The 15,396-nt window shown below is 38.1% G+C and overlaps 1 protein-coding gene and 1 long non-coding RNA gene across 3 annotated transcripts in view; one reads left to right on the forward strand and one right to left on the reverse strand.

Annotated features, from left to right (window-relative positions):
• Positions 1 to 15,396, reverse strand: part of LOC139134730 (malignant fibrous histiocytoma-amplified sequence 1 homolog) — a 247,979-nt gene that overhangs the window by 63,309 nt on the left and 169,274 nt on the right. The window contains exons 2-4 of one of the 2 annotated variants that reach the window (XR_011552856.1): positions 6,776 to 7,262; positions 5,736 to 5,895; positions 5,304 to 5,517 (exon numbers count right to left, since the gene is read on the reverse strand). The exons of the other annotated variant lie outside the window; for it this stretch is intronic. The gene's annotated coding sequence lies outside the window, so the exon portion shown is untranslated. The remainder of the gene's footprint in view (positions 1 to 5,303; positions 5,518 to 5,735; positions 5,896 to 6,775; positions 7,263 to 15,396) is intronic. 2 annotated transcript variants of the gene reach the window in all.
• LOC139134696 (uncharacterized) lies at positions 14,213 to 15,246 on the forward strand. The gene is made up of 2 exons (XR_011552840.1): positions 14,213 to 14,662; positions 15,058 to 15,246. It is a non-coding gene; the product is annotated as an uncharacterized lncRNA (long non-coding RNA).

Genomic DNA, 15,396 nt, shown 5'->3' on the forward strand with positions numbered 1-15,396 from the left:
GTCAAAATCCTCTTATTCAGATGTGTGGGAGGCTGATTCAGTTCACTGCCACCACTCCTGCACACTTGCAGTATTTCCCTTTTTCTTACCTCATTTGCACATTTTTCACACTGATGTGTTAATTTGAACAAATTCACATCTCAACCCCTACATCTACCTGTACACCAAATACTGAGATGGTAGCTTTGGCGGTATGGGAGCCTTTGTGTGTGACGGACATACATCCGCACATACCCACAAATATACAGACACAGACGCCACTCAGACTCATCATATAAGCTCTTTTTGGTATTTATATATAAAACCAAATATGAGCTAAAAATTAGTTCCAATCGTGTTAAATGCTTTCCAAAGGTGTCAGTTGCATAGATCACAAGATATTATCTACTCTGTTGTTTTTCTCAAATCAAAGACACGTTTCATACAATCAAACATTCTCGTTGAAACCCTACATAACGTACGTAGATACCAAAAACAGGCATCTTCTACGTACATAGATTTCGCCAGTTTCTTATGGCTGGAAGAATGTTTGGTAAGAGAATGCAAAAATTGCAGTGACACCCAATTCAAATGGGTATCAAAAGCAGGCATGTCGAGAAAGTAGAATGCAGGCAGAGGCAAATTGGGGATTCGGCATAAATTGTTGGCTGCAAGGTAGGATGCTGTAAAAGAAACCTTTCTGCCAGTATGGCACTGTAGGCTTTGTCACGTGTGAATATTTAATGAGATGCCAGGCTTTACTGCTGAACAGCCAGATCTTCGTGATAGAGCTGACCTACATAATTTTAAACATTAGTTGACAGATAAACGTAGCCTGAAACATGTTTCACTGGCCTGCTTATCGTGATCTGCTCTTTTTACTTGAGTCAGAAAACGTGTGATGGAAAACATTAGTAAATATTCCGGAGGGTGGTTACATCCTGTTCTAACGTGTGATACCCCATATATCCAAGTCAAATACATGGTCACAGTCCACAGACTGATATAACTGATGCCATTTGTGGCCATCGTCTGAGACACATATCATTTTGTCAACAAGCCTATAACACATGCCAAAAAACGTTTGAATGTTGAGACAAGTTTTTGTCTTTTGAGTAACCTTGATTTACCGGTATAAGCTTGCAAGAGAAGTGAACATATCAAAAGAGTACCGTATGAACTACATGCTCTCGCATAACGAATACGGTGAGATATGTACACTCCATATAGGCTGGTGAGAGTGGAATGTTTCTCTCCAAATGAAGGGAATTGATGATATGAAGGTTGAAATCTACTCTCTTTCATACAGTCTAGTAGAAGGTGACCACAAGAGTAAAAGTCGAGAAAATATCAAAATAGGCAGAAGAAGTCTGAGACTGTAGTTTCTTTAATTGCCAATTGAGGAGAATAGATCATAGGGAGATAGCCACTGAACTTGAATTATTCAGAGAAATAACATCATCTATGTATCTGAATGTTACGTTGAAACCTTTAGCCAGAGAGACCTTATTTGTTGACTAAGTAATGGATGGATTCTGCTTCGTATGTATATAGAAATGTCAAAAAGCAAAGGGCAAAATTAGTAGCCATAGGAATGCCTGTGCACTGTTGTAAATGTGATTCGAGATAATCAGTTTCAGGAGCACTGGACATCTCTTTAATATAGGTGGCTTACAGAGGTAACATGTCAAGGCAAGGAGGTTGAGTGAAAAGGCACCATCCGGCACTCAATATATAGTAGCAGTTTCCCCATGGAGCTGTTGTGTTTTGTCTTATTAGTAGCCATTCAGTAGAGAGACTACAACTTTAATACAAAGTCTTCTTTTCTTCGATCACGTAAACGACTGTAGCCGATGCTAATGAAGTAAAGACTATCCCAATCGGGCACAACCAGTAAGAAAGATGACACAGTTTTTGAATTGAAAACTGTTACTATAACTGGTGTATTAACTCCTGCTACCATCAGAGTCTATATAAAATAATTGTTGGAATGATATGTGTTTTTGGCCAGGAAATCATGGTTATCATCAGAAGCCAGCCAGCAGCATCGCTTATTAATCAGAACGTCCTGTTTTAAGATAGTTTTACTTTGTTTTCAACCTTTGTCTTCAGTAATTTTTCTGAAGTCACGGAAGAGAAATACTCAATCTAGCAAAACTGCTCTACCATCAATTGTGTGTACAATTATTTTGTGTCCATGGCTCAAGTCGTTTATTATTACAACAGATAAACATAGGGCCAAAGTCCCTGAAGCTACTATAGACATGGATACAAAATTAAGTATTTCCTGACTGTATGAAATTATCTCACTAAGGTCATCCTAGGGACCTGTAGACCAAATATTAACCCTTTCACCACCATGGTTTGTCCCAAATCCATTGTTTTCTATGGTAAAGTTGGACCTGTATACAGGGAACTGGGGGTGAAAGGGTTAAAGCTGTCTGACCAGTGGCTTTGAAAAAACAAGTGACCCAACAGTTGACAGAGCTCCCCTGTGTTATGTAGAGAATAACCTTTTGTGACACATGTATTGATGAAGAAGGTGGATATCTTTGATTAACATTGTAAGTGAGTTCTGTTGAATAAGTTGAGACTGTACATACTCAGAGAAAGCACACTGAAGAGACAAATGTTTGAAACTTAAGAAGTTCAAGGTCATCAAAAGCATTTTAAGGAATCATGTAACTTTCATTGCACTGTTTACACAGATTGCATAATTGCTATAAATAGCACATGAGGAATCTTCAGCCCAGCTTTACCGTAAAAACCCTATCACTTTGACCACTCTTTTACTGACCACCCTCTTTACTTGACCACTCTATTTTTTTTCCTCAAAAAGTAATTTTATTTTATCCTTACCAAGTCAACCATAAATGGAAATTAGAACATTCTCTATCTCTATCTTTATCTCTATTGACTATTTTGAGCAATTTCTTTTAGATAACATACAGGGCACAATAAATGACGGTTCAGAATATGTCAAAGTTGGGATTCAGGAAAGTTGCCTTTACATGTTTTAATCCTCCAAGATGGTAAGCATTTCACTATGAACTGTCAAAAAAAGTTGAACTTTCTGATAATTCTACACTAAAATTATTTTGGCTTCGATGGTTTCCTAATAAATTCAATTATTTAAAATCATATTAATTATTTTTTTCTGGGTGAATTGATAGGGTTTATACAGTACTAGAATTACATACAATGTAAGTCAAATTTGACCAAAAATGACAAAAAAATTCCTTAAAAATACACATTTGCATATTTCATCACAATTTGAACAAATCTAAGTTGGGTTACCCCTAGGGACCTGTATACCAAATAACAAAGCTGTCTGACCAGCGGTTATGAAGAAGAAGATTTTTTACCAAAAACACCTTTTTTGGCATTAATTTGCCTATTTTCAACAATATCAAAAAATTAAAAAAAAAAGTTTCTGAAAATCATATTTTTCATCTACACAACAAATATCAAATCAGTAAGTACTGCGGTTCTCAAGATATTTGAGTGGACGGACGCCTCACAAACGGACATACATACATACATACATACATACATACATACATACAGACTGACGATGGACGCCGGACGGATACCCATCCCAATAGCTTCTATAGACTATAGTCTATAGTAGCTAAAAAGCAACACACCTGGAAATCATAAAGTCATTCCATATCATAAGTTGCCCCATCTTTGGAAGTAGGGACACCTTTTTTGATACAGCTGTGAACGCTTGCTAGGGCTGTGCCTGCCTACAGGACTTGTGGATTGATGTGCGCAAGATATTTAGAATAAAATACAAATCGTAAGTTAACGTGGTGTTGCGCTTAACAAGCACACGTTTTTCAAAGCAATATTTCTCATCGAAGTTGACAAGAAAACCCCCTCAAACTATATATTTTCAACAAGTCATTGTTGACGACACAGTCCCCACCTGTTAATGGGTACTTTGATTTACAAGTTTCTTGGAGAGGATAGAGTCATGTTCATTAATTTGGTATGTGATGATAATGAGTTCCTGGTGGTGAAAACGTTAAGACAATGCGGGCTGCCACCCTAATTACAAAAGGTCATTAAATAAGTCAATGATTAATCTACAGGATGTTGCAAAACATTTTTGCATTCGATTATAACACTGAAAGATTATATGTACCACATTTCATAAACAAATAAAAACAAAATAAACAAACCGATAAGTGTCAATGAATGGTATTACAGCACTGTGAGATCAACATCTGTACCAAGTTTCATCAATTTGATGAAGTATTTCTGGACATATCACTCTTATTAGGAAGTTCATTAAATTTGTAAATTAAAATTAATTAACATGACACATTAATATGACATTAACATTAACATGAAACATTAACATGACAAATGTTTTTTATTCAATGTTAAAGTAATGAGAGCTCTACATCTATGGATTGGTATGAGTGCGATTATTTCATGAAATTTGATGAACCATGTCAGCCAAATTACGAAAATTAATGAAATATGCAAATTAGCAATTAATTGACATGATACTACTACATATCTTTCCACGCCATTACACTACTTGAAGATCAACATCTGTAATACTTTTCATTAAATTTTGTTTCCAGACATATCACACTAATTCTAAAAGTTCATCAAATATGCAAATTAGGAATCATTTAACATGATACTACTTATTGTCTTCGCGCAGTATTAGAGTACCTAAAGATCAACATCTGTACCAAGTTTCATCACATTTTATGCTGTATTTCTGGAAATAGCCCACTAATTAGGAAAGTTCATCAAATATGCAATTAGCAATTAATTCGCATGTCACTCCAAATTGTCTTTGTACACTATTATGAGACTGTGTACTAAAGATCTGTACAAAGTTTTATCAAATTTGCTGCAGCATGTCTAGACATATCACCCTATTTAGAAAAATTCGTCAAATTTGCAAATTTGACATTTAATTGATACAATACTGACATGTCTCATTGTGTACTACATGTATCTGAGCTCTATGTGACGAACATACTTACAAAGTTTTGTCAAGTTTAGTTAAGTCACCCACTCTAGAAACAAAGCTTCTTTTTTAAAAAACATTGTCAATGACACAGTTCCCGCTTTTTAAATACAATGGCCTCCACACTACCATATTGGATAGGACCACAAATAAATAGATGTGCACGTGTATGACATAGGCAGTAATCCTTGTATCAAGTTTGAATAAATTGTTCCAGGCAACTCTTAGATATCTACGTGAACGGACGGACGGACGTACAAATATGACCAAACCCATAAGTCCCCTGGACTGTGTCTGTGGGGACTAATAAGAGAGCAAGAAAACGTACTTCTCTTTCCAGCATAAATCGTAGCTTGTCTCTACGTTCAATGTATTTCTTGCTGGTACTTGCAACTGGTGGTCCTCCGTGTCTGGAAAGCTTAGAGTGACAACAGTCGCAGAACTTGCCGTCCTTCTTTTCATCGCATGTGCAGTTGCTCTCCTCCGAAGAGCTATCGTCATCGTCAATGTCAAAATGACGATCACTTTCACTTTCCTCTTCACTACAATTAAAACAGATGATTTTCATAACAATATGTGAACAAAGTGAATTGTCAAATATATTTACTCTAAGATTTGAAAGTTTCACTTTGTTGTCAATGACAGCAAATGTTCAAATGATATTTAGAATTGCCATGGCAACTGTGCATAAATTATGTTCAAGGAAATCAAACCATGAAAGAAACTGCAAAACACAACAACAAAGGGTTTTGCAACTTACCTGGACATGTTAGCCGATGTCACACCACTGCCACACAATCCGGTGTTTGGATCGATCATTCCTGGGGAGGGTCGGGCTGACAGCTTGGAATGACCATGTACGCATTCTTGGTGATGATGAGGATGCTGATTGAAGTGTTGATGCTGATGTTGATGACCGCCTGTTGATCAAATCAATGGTCAGATTAATTGTCAGGGGATCTTTAGTCGTCCTATTCCAAACCATTAACTTAGATAGGCATTGTGTAGGTGAGACTTACTTTACAGAAAACATCGAACTTTATTTTCAGAAGTGAACTCATACCAAGAATAAACTTTTGGTTTTTGCAAAGGGCCAAATCTCAAATTTTGAAAGGGCCAAATCTCTTTTCTGAGTATTGTTAAATGTACAACTGGGAACAAATCTGAAGTTACGTTAATGTATTATCTGCACACTCATTGCACCCATGATCATCAAAGTTGTTGATTATGCCTAGTTGAAGCCGATAGGAATGTTCTTTGTTTAAAAAAACAAAGGTGCCAAAGACCAATTCATGATTCTTTAGAATAGCCATCTAGTAGCAAAGATTCAGATAAAGTAGTGTATAAAATACAAGTATATCGATGGCACAAATACAGCGATCAGATTGGTCGAGACGTGAAAATGACTGTGCTATCTTTGTGATATAGCACAGTTGGAACACACGTAAGCTCCCAGCCACAGAAAAATTCCCTTTTTGATGTTTCACACCAGAATTTCAATATATTGTTATGAAATTACAGCAATAAACCACCTACACAATAGGTATACCACTCGGCTATGACCAGTTCACTCTCTGTGTCTACTTGCAATCACTTAAACATATATGACGTAAACTGGTCAATTTATTGTGGTAACTCCGTCTCTAGGGTGGTTTATTGCTAAAATACTATGTTCTGGTCATAAGTAATCTCAAGCCACATAGTAAGGACGTTATAAGTACAGATTTAGGTACATAATCCATCAATCATGTCCTAGTACACAGGTATCACAGGGAAACTCATTCAGTCACTTTCCATTACCTGTTTTTCCTGAATGTCTATCCTTTTCCTGTTGCTTGGCGTGTCCTATTGCGGCATTTCTAAGTAGCTCAGGGGTCAGCTTGTTGGGTAGTCTATCGTGCTGATGGAGTGAGGACTGCTGGGGGTTCAGAATGTGAGTAAACTGGCTGTGTCTAGGGCAGTAGTCAAAGTGAACTCCACTGTCTCCTCTACCTGAAGATTGGTTGAGAACAAGCCGAAGTTTGTCAGAACAGTTTTCTCCGCAGAGGCTCAGGTTATTGTTATGCTGCTGCATGCTGCTGTAGTTGTTGCAGTGTGTGCTGTTGAATAGTCGCGATGTTTTATTTACACTTTGCCCTTCTTTCCCGCTTGGAACATTGACTTTTGGTTGTGCCGTTGACATAGGATGGACAAACTGTTTCTCCGCCTCCGCTTCTCTGTCGCCTCTGACTTTCCTTGCATTGATCATGGTCTTGGCATTCTCGTATGTTGTGGTGGTGCTGAGGTTCTGCGATGAAATAGATGAGTAGAGGTGAGGGTGGACTAGAGACTGGATGGAACTGGGACCACATGTGCTGCGCGTGCAAGTTGGCTGTGGTCGGATATGTAAGTGTGAGTATAGGTAATAGGACGCCGGTTTGGGAGTTATGGCTGCTCCTTGTAAGGAGCCAGCGCAGAAATGACATTCACATGGGTAAAGTTGACTTTTCAGATCCCCAGATTTAGATCCTCAGATCCTCAGATTCAGATCCTCAAATCCTCAGATTCAGATCCTATAACTTCAGACGCAGACTCAAATTTACAAGCTTTTTGCAATACTCATATTAACAGTATGATTACAATATTTAAAATAATAATTTGGATATGTGTACAAGGCAGGTATAAAACAAAAAAATGTCTACATAACCGTTTTCGCTCAGCAAGTATCTATGAACACGGTTTACAATTACAGATAAGCTAACTTGCTTCTTCCGACCCCTTAATTACTGATTTAGCCCGGGCCACTGGCCTCCAGCATGGATTAGTTAAATTCCCTCGCCATCAATATTACGAACGATGATAAAATATGGACAGTCGATAGCCTGCATTTACATGATCGTCTCTGATCGTTCGATCGCTGGTGTATTGACTATAGAGGGCGTATATTGACACTGACCCCTGGCATTTCAACGTTGACTGATTGCCTACACACGTGATAGCATAACAAGTGGAATCCTTGCGCACCCTGTCTTTGACTGATGACTTTATGATTCTGAGATCGAAGTTTTTAAGTTCAAAATTCAAGATAGAAATAAAATAATTTCTCAAGCTTTTCAAATCTAAGTTATATTTTATATGTCAGTTTATTACAACAAACTTTGAAAGTTGTGAAATTTTAATTCCTAATCTTTGTCTGAAGTTATAGGATCTGAGATCTGAGGATCTGAATCTGAGGATCTAAAAAATGTCAACTCTACCCATTCACATGGCTTTTCAGTTTTGTAATTCTTGGCATCCTGAGAGGAGGAAAGAAATTTAGATCGTACAAGACAGAGTATTTTTCATCTGTAAAGCTAATACATACAGTGTCTGACAATGTTTTACAACTTTTGACAATATGCACATCACACTAGCTAAGTTGCAATTCTGATCGAAATGTTTTGGCAAAAAATACAATCATTTTGGGAGTTCATTTTCGTCATGAGGCGATATCGAAGATGTGTACAGTGTTCAGCTCCAAACATGGCCTCCCGTAACATTGTAACTTATACCTTTGAGCTACCTAAAGAGCCATGCTTGTACAGCTTCCTTCGGTAACTGGTGGAGCCACATGCCCTTCTTTTACTTCCGAATTTATTGATGTGTCCATGTATTTATCGGAAACACCAAGTTCGAAATCCTGGAGTTCGAAGTCGCTGAATTCCGTTCAAAGTTATAAGGTTGAAGGCAAAGTGTGTCCATTGGGCAGTAGCTCAATACAAACGTACAGTAATAAAATTTATTACAAAAATAATATGCACTTGCTGTCTTTCTTATTGTTATGTAATACAGAAGGGAAAAAATACGGCACAGTACAATAAATTAGCCACAATCCTGTTTGATTTGTACCAACGATGTTAATTTTCTTATAACTTTTTCACTTCTGCATAAAATCAATAATATGCAGACTCCAGATAATTGATTAATTTTATTTATTAAAAGTATGTTGAAATATTGTAGAATAAATTTCAAAGAAACTTAATAAATAACCATAAAAAGTCACATTCTGCAGGTACTACAAATGCCACGGTTTTAGGAAGCAAGTTATGACCAACTGAAGGGGTCATTCTCTGAAAAAAGTTAGCATGTGAATTTCTTTTCTGTCTTTTCTATTAGGAAAAAATCAATATCCTTTTGTTTCACAAAACAGGTGCAACTAGTCTCCCTAGTTTCCATCACTTTATTCTGTATGGCTGAGGGAGGATGCAATCAGTGGAAAATTTACAAAAATGCTATCTCCTCTCTCAATCAAGCAATTTTCTTTTTCCTTATGTCTTTAAAAGTATGTTTTCAGAATTTTTACAACTACCCCAAGAATTTATCTACACATGGGAGACATGGTAGACTTCACAGGGGAATCTACGTTGGTACAAATCATGATGTATTATGGGAAATCTGTGGCACTGTGTACTGGTTATGTATTTTGATAGATGGAAGAGGACAAGCTGTGTTCACCTACCCAATGTTCATAGCATATTGGCTAACTTTCAACATTTTTCGAACAATAAATATGCAGAAATGTGGCCTCTGTTGCATTCATGGACAAACAGATGAAGTTATGAGAAGTAACTTTTTCATGATTTTTTTCATACAAGCCTTTTAAAAATACTATATGGTATGCACATTAGATATATTGGCATTAAGACAAAAACATACCAAGACAACATTGCTGTCATCAAACATGTTTGGTTTTGAACATGGAGGTATTTTTTTACCTCCATAGTTTGAACTACGCCGAGCACGCGTACAGAACTAGATTTTACACTGAATCGTGCTAGAAGAGTCCACAGTCAAGTTATAGTTCATTTGTTTACGTCTGCGGCCCGCTGAAACATCCTGCATGCTCGTTGGTCTTCAACCAAAGTTAACTTGGCCGATTGTTACCACGATATATCGAAGTGATCACAAGTTTACATTTCACAAAACAAAACGAATTTATCATAACAGCCACGTCGAGGTACACGATCCGCGGTGTGTACACTCGAAGGCGAAGAGGGCCGAGGGCTGCCAATTGTTTCAACAGGTACCATTTTACAACAGTCACACAGAACTCCTATGCTGTACGCCAAAATGTCGCAAAAATTTACGTCTTTCAAAGTTTTACGGTAGAATGAACTCATGATCGTTTCGCGATCTTTTTTTCAGAAGTATCGGGTATCTGTCCAACTTTTCAGAGTCAATTTAATTATTTTAAGCTTTCAAAGGACCAAGAGACCTAGCAGTCACTCAGGCTAAACTGTTTAATCAGAGATTATGCATTTGTTTCCGCGAGTTGCGACGTGTAGTGCCATTCATCATGTCGTAGACATTTTCTCCATGTTCGATCTCGATATGATCCTCGTTTGTCGCGCACATATTTTTCCGATGAAATCTTGCTGCGGCAGGATAACCGTTTGTGTTTAGAACACTTCGAAAGAATATGGCAGCCAAGAAAACGGATTTGGTTTGAGAATGTGAGAATGAAGGGCTGTACTTTCTACATTTGTGTACATGTAAATTCCAAACCGTAGTGGTGCTAAATTGAAGTGTTAGGCCTGCCGCCGATACGCTATTGTAGACGAGTACTATTGTAATACTATGCATCACATTGTTGCACCTATAAAATCGATCCATTCCAATGCTAGAGTCTGCTTGCCGAGAACGTAATTCATACTGAAGTGAACTGAACTGAATATTGAAAGCATAATTTTATTCGCTACACTATGCTTCGCCTGGGTGCTTCGCGCGTCGATCGGAGGAGATTTAGAGTATGTTAGTACATTTTGGATACAACGTGTGCCTTTGGTCTCAAAAACTTGGGTCCAAGCCGTGGCGCGAGAGGCTAATCGCTCTCGCGGAATTTGATTTGCGCGAGCGGTAGGCAAGCGGAGCGATCGCTCGCCTCACAACATAAGGTCTGAGAATGTTGCGTCCTGAGTGGTGCATCAAACAGTGAAGTACATGTAAGGGTCATTCAACATCTTATAGCATGAATTGCACAATGCTCTGTGCAGTTTATGTGAAGATTTCAGTACAGATATGCACATTATGCTCGTATGCACGGTGATGGGATTTAATGTTAGGGCAAATATTTAATCACATTGCAATCTCTATCTTGGCCAAAGTTGCATGTACAGTCCCAGTGGGTAGTTAATAATAAGTGTATACATCACCAAAATCAGTACATTCTCACAAACTTATTTCGGTTTGAATGTAAAATTAAAAAAAACGATGCTAGAAGATACAGCTAGTGGGGGCGCCTTTAAGTTAACATGAGATTAATTCTAATCTTACATAAACATGATATGTCATTTTATTTTGCATCATTTAATTTTTAACTTTCTAAATTATTTCTATTTCTGCTGAAAATGAAATGTGGTGTTATTTTCAACATGCACATTTTGGATATTTATATGACCATCGATGTAAAAAGAGTCAATTTTTCATCAATGGTCTGACAGTCTACCAGCTCTGAGATACTGCAGGAATGCATAGTGCAGTGTGAATCCAATTATGTTGAGCCTTTTTAGGCCATGAAAATGCTTGATATATTTCTGATTCAAATATGTGTCGATGGACTGTCAGATTAATATGGTTATTCATCGTCATTATTGTGGCTTGAAATGTGATTCATCATCTGTGTTTGAGATAATTTGATTTTTCTCGGTAGGATTTTTAACTTTTTTTTATATTCTTGCAAGTTGCAGGTCCCCTGGAAGTACATGTATTTATTAGGCGTTGAACAAATAGGGAAAGTGTAGTGCCCAAAGGAATGACAGTCACACAAAAAGGCATGCCAACAACTGGGAACAATATGAGAGGTATGTAGTACAAAGTCTGCACTGATAAGTTTTTAGTCTAAAGTAGTGAACTTTGAAGGGCAAGTTAACCAAAGCACCAGTGTTGGTGAATTATGGTACATGAACATGGTTGCTGCAGTCATGACGAAAATAGTGATAGGTCAGGCAATGGCAAGTCATGCAGGGCTCTGATTCATTGCTCCATTGTCTCAAGGTGTAAATAGCCATATGTCATTGACATATCAGATAGGTTGCCATCGATATCGCCACAGCAGTTACACATGGGATACTTCCCTTTTCGTCACACATTGTTCATTCAAATTACAATATGTGGAGTCAGTAAATGACATCCTATCTTGTGATAGTATTTGGTAGCCGGTATCAGACAGTTTGTGTTCGTGTCGGCTACACAGACGATCTGCCCTCTTGCGAGTTCGACTTCGTGAAAAAAAAGCTATGACCTGCGACCAAAATTGCTTATTTGACACATAACCAGGAGACCTGCATTACATTTTGCACCGGTATATCATGAAGAAAATAGTGATAGGTCAGGCAATGGCAAGTCATGCAGGGCTCTGATTCATTGCTCCATTGTCTCAAGGTGTAAATAAACCATATGTCATTAACAACAATCACGAGGACCCCCTTGAATGTATAAACAAAAGCGGTTTTTCTTGCTTCAGTCACTGCCCTTACCGAAAATTACTTCTACTGCAAATTTGCCGTAAGTTTGCTGCAAATATGCAGCAAGCATATAGCTTGCAGGAAGGAGTTGCAGAAGTTTGCAGGTAGATGTGACCCTCCTGCAAGCCCTTAAGTCAGTTTGCAGCAAATTTGCGGTAAACGACTAAGTTGCTGCAAATTTGCGGCAAACCAGATTATTGCTGCAAATATGCAGCAACACATGATTGACATATTTCCCACTTTCATTACCAGGGAGTACACACTACACACTGAGTACTGTTGCACTTCGTGACATGTGTAAGCAACATAAAAATTGATCTTTCATTTATATTTTATGTTCCTTTATTTCATAACAGACAATCCACTTTTTAAATTATAATAACTGGTAATGCTAGATAATGAACAGCTTCAGTTATGCTGGTGAAAGCATTGCATGGATATAGAGTGCATCTATAGTATATACTGTAGTGACATGATGTAATAAAAGTGCCCTTTGACAATCTGGTTGGGTAAATTATGGTTGGATCGAAAACTGACTTTTTTAGGGAAACAAATTTTTGAAACATGGACTTGATTGTCTTGCAAGTTACACCCTGTATTTTCTGCGAATGATACCAAAATGCAAACAGTTTCGAACGAAATGTGCGTTTGATGATGGTCTGTAAGGACACGTCGTAGACTTTTGTTACTGCAAATCTGTACAGTAATGTTTCCGCTACTACCTCCAAGCAGAGTAGTGGCTGTGCTCCAAGCTATTCATCCCATCAATATACTATAGTACATGTATACGGTACGTACAATGCACTGCAGCTACAGTCTGTCCCATCGTAGCTGCAAAATTGTAGCGCTACGGTGAGGCGGTCGGTGATTTTTGGTTTTTGCGACTTCGCTCACCAGTAGCGCTACAAGGCCGATGGCCCTGGGGAGTATCATATAAGCGCGTCGTACTCGACCAGGCGTTTTGATGTGGAATGCAACATATTTACTGCATTTGGTCGTACCGATTTATCACTACTGAAGACTAAACAGTATACTGCACTAACTTTGTCATTTATGGGGTTTGGAATTTGTTCAAACACGACGATCGCGTTCCGAAACATTTCTGGAGCCGTCATTACCAACTTCCGGTAATGGCGGCTCCACAAACACCGACGCCCCACGCTCAATGTTTTCAGAACGCGATCGTCGTGTTTGAACAAATTCCAAACCCCATAAATGACGAAGTTAGTGCAGTATACTGTTTAGTCTTCAGTAGTGATAAATCGGTACGACCAAATGCAGTAAATATGTTGCATTCCACATCAAAACGCCTGGTCGAGTACGACGCGCTTATATGATACTCCCCAGGGCCATCGGCCTTGTAGCGCTACTGGTGAGCGAAGTCGCAAAAACCAAAAATCACCGACCGCCTCACCGTAGCGCTACAATTTTGCAGCTAGTCCCATCGATGCCGCTGACAAAATCTCGCCTTCTGATAACATGGGTCGAGGTAAAGGCTTTTGTCCATGTTTTCAGCGTTTGAGTTATATTGCCGAGCACAAATTTGAGATTAGGATTACACTCCATCCCGAGTCGCTGTACGAAAATTCAACGCGCCGCTTCACCAACGTCCAACACGTCCTGTGTATCAGCTGCGAGCAGCCGACATGTTTACACTCTCCGGTCACGGTTCATCAAGGTCAGTTCGCGCATTGATATTGATTCTTCGTGCTGAAAGAATTTTACTCTCTTTTTAGTCTTTCTATGATAAAAATAACCATTTTAATTAAACTAATAAATTAAATGCTATATTAAGTATAAAATATAACGGATTGGTGCAGATGTAGAGTCAATTCTAGCATTTAAAAACAGGACTACATTATCAATCGCGTAATGATTTATAGATCGCACTTCCGTTATCGTTATGAGGCTTGATCGGCGCGAAGTTAGATTTTAGTACCATCGGCCAGTGTCGGCTACGTACTTGTGAGCAGGGAGTTTTCTAGTGGACAATTTCGTGATCTTTCTATGGAATCGCCAACCAAATGATATCACATAGTTGCAAAAATGTGTATACAGTACCAGGGACAGGCGGAGTTCTAAATTTGTGAACGCGAGCGGCAGTAAAGATGCCGACTATATTTTCTGAGTACGGTACTTACACACAGCACGGTGAGACCTGCAACCGGACCGGGAATCGTCCAGCGTCTGCGAGCCGTTCAGAAATGTAAGTCAATGTACCGTTCGTCTGTACATCGATCGCTATAATTATGTTCTGTAATCGTTGTATTGCAATCTTTACCTAAAGATAAATTTTCGTTGAGTACTGATTCATACTGAATTCACTTTCGTTTCACAACAGTTACTTACAGTAAGTGCTGAGATTTTTGCAGATTGTCGCCGTCGTGTATGTAAACAACATACGGCGAGTTGTCCGCTGTCGGACATTTTAATCATTATTAATTTAATTTCGATCATGAATATTTATGCATTTTCTGCTTCACTTTTTCAACTTGATTTTGTCTCATTTTCAAATAATTATGGATTTCTTTCATGAAATTTACAATGTTTGGTCAAACGGTAAAGACTTACACTCTTCCCTGAACGATTTATATTTTTCAGAATCCATTGCTGGTACACTAAAGGGACAAGAAATTCAGAGAACAGAAAGCCAAATCGCAGCCTTTGACAGTAATGTAAATGTTACATGAAACTTCTCAAGTCAAAAGAAAATCTTGACATGATCATGACACTTATGTGGCATGAAATGAACATGGCATATAAAATAAATTGTACCACAATTGAATTTAACCTTTTTTTCTCTGTCATCTTTTTGTTTATAATAACTTTATTTGCGCTGACCATTGTTTCTCGTGAAACTGGTATTTTAGAGTTAAGTTGGATAAATAATATTCATATATTGGCAGACTGTTGACAGCACAAGATTTGCTTTATCCAACT

Source organism: Ptychodera flava, chromosome 6 (genome assembly GCF_041260155.1).
Source record: "Ptychodera flava strain L36383 chromosome 6, AS_Pfla_20210202, whole genome shotgun sequence".
Taxonomy (NCBI): Eukaryota; Metazoa; Hemichordata; class Enteropneusta; family Ptychoderidae; genus Ptychodera; species Ptychodera flava.